This window comes from Bison bison, unplaced genomic scaffold, assembly GCF_000754665.1.
Source record: "Bison bison bison isolate TAMUID 2011002044 unplaced genomic scaffold, Bison_UMD1.0 scf7180017864317, whole genome shotgun sequence".
Classification (NCBI taxonomy): Eukaryota; Metazoa; Chordata; class Mammalia; order Artiodactyla; family Bovidae; genus Bison; species Bison bison.
Genome location: NW_011494889.1, coordinates 9538955 through 9541317, shown reverse-complemented (window position 1 = coordinate 9541317; position 2363 = coordinate 9538955).

The window sequence follows — 2363 nt, the reverse complement described above, 5'->3', positions numbered from 1 at the left end:
AAATTTTTTTAAAGAAACAAAAATAAACACAAGAAAATTTCCTTTTGGTTTTTCTTTGCATCTTCTATTCCTTTGCTGGGACTTTCTATTTCCTTGCTGAGTCTTTCTATCCTTTCATTCATCTCAAATGTGATAATCCTGTCTGCTTTAAAATGCTTGTCAGATAATTCTAACATCTCCCTTATCTTACTGTCAGCATTTATTAATTTTTTTTTCAGTGTGATGTCTTACTGGTTCTGGGTATAAAATTGAAGAAGTTGGAATCTGAACATTTTCACATTACGGTCAGACATTCCAGATCTTATCCTGCTGGCTCTCTCTGATTCCGCTCTGGTGGGGAGGGGAGATACTGCCAGGTGGGGACTGAAGTCCAAGTTCCTTACTTGGGCTCTGTTAACACAGGTGGGGTGGCAGGGAGGCTTCATTGCTGCTGCCAATGGTGGGACTTCCTTATATAAGGCCCTGTCCTGGCTGACAAGTATAAATGGATTTAAGCAAGCTCATTTGTCTCTGGCTCCTAATTTATTTTTATATGAGTTTGGAAATTTGAAAAACAAGCTGCATTCTGATACATCCCACGTATAGAGGTAGCACCTACCGGACTTAAACTTAGAAACTGAAGCTGAAAATAGGGAGCATGAAAAATAGCTTTGGCTTCTCTGGGTTTTCCTCACTCCTAAGAATTATTTCCAATCCATTTCTTTTCCTATATTTTCCTGTCCTCATTCAGCTTTGTCATGCCCTCTATATATTCGCTCCTCCTTGACTTGTGGGCTTTGTTCTGGTTCCCTGCCTGCTATGATCCTGTTTGAGTTTTGGAAATCAGTTGCTGTGCCCTTCAGCCCTATTCCTTCAGGAAATTAGCCCTGAAGAAGAGAAAATACACTTTTGTTGCAATTATGCAACCAAATTGCCTACCACACAGATCCAGTAATGAGACTGCCTGCCTACACCTCTTTCCAGATTCACACCACCGGCAGTGAATTGGTAGCTTGTCAGGGGCTTCCCTGGTGGCTCAGTGGTAAAGAATTCACCTGCCAACACCTGCCAATGCAGGAGATGCAGGTTTGATCCCTGGGTTGGAAAGATCCTCTGGAGAAGGAAATAGCAACCCACTCCAGTATTATTGCCTGCAAAGTCCCAGGGACAGAGGAGCCAGGAGGGCTAAATAACAGCAGCAGTAGTCAGGATTCCACCTTCTGATCCAGACTTACCCAAATCCCCTTATACTTTATTCTCCAACATTCCCCCCCATGACTGTGTGTGTTGTTGTATGCTTAGTCGCTCAGTTGTGTCCAACTGTTTTCGACCCCATAGACTGTAGCATGCCAGGCTCCTCTGTCCGTGGAGATTCTCCAGGTGAGAATACTGGAGTGGGTTGCATGCCCTCCTCCAGGGGATCTTCCCGACCCAGGGATCAAACCCAGGTCTCCCGCATTGCAGGCAGATTCTTTACCATCTGAGCCACCAGGGAGGCCCAGACTGTAGCTCCCTGAATATGCTGTGGCCTCTGAGGCCCTACATACAGTAAAAGTATAATTTATCCTAAACTTGGAAAAAGGAAAAATGCTGTTTGCCTCCCTGACATCATGGCAGAGTAGTTTCAATAGGCCCACGTGGCTCTCACAGGGTACTCTCAAATCTGACTTTGTGGTCCTATTTGGCCAACCACCCAGTACGGCCTGATCCCCAGTCTCATGGAGTCCACAGATTAGCGAGGAAAAGAAAATTAAAATAAATAACTGCACAAATGATTATTTTAAAACAGTTACTATGAGTATCAGAAGGTAGTCAGTCAGTCCAGTCACTCAGTCGTGTCTGACTCTTTGTGACCCCGTGGACTGCAGTACACCAGGCCTCCATGTCCATTACCAACTCCCAGAGCGTACTCAAACTCACTTCCATTGAGTCGGTGATGCCATCCAACCATCTCACCCTCTGTCATCCCCTTCTCCTCCCACCTTCAATCTTTCCCAGCATCAGGGTCTTTTCCAATGAGTCCGTTCTTTGAATCAGGTGGCCAAAGTATTGGAGCTTCAGCTTCAGCATCAGTCCTTCCGATGAATATTCAGGGCTGATTTCCTTTAGGACTGACTCATTTGATCTCCTTGCAGTCCAAGGGACTCTCAAGAGTCTTCTCCAACACCACATTTCAAAAGCATCAACTCTTCGGCGCTCACCTTTCTTTATGGTCCAAATCTCACATCCATACATGACTACTGGAAAAACCATAGCCTTGACTAGACAGACCTTTGTTGGCAAAGTAATGTCTCTGCTTTTTAATATGCTGTCTAGGTTGGTCATAGCTTTCCTTCCAAGTAGCAAGCGTCTTTTAATTTCATGGCTGCAGTCACCATCTGCAG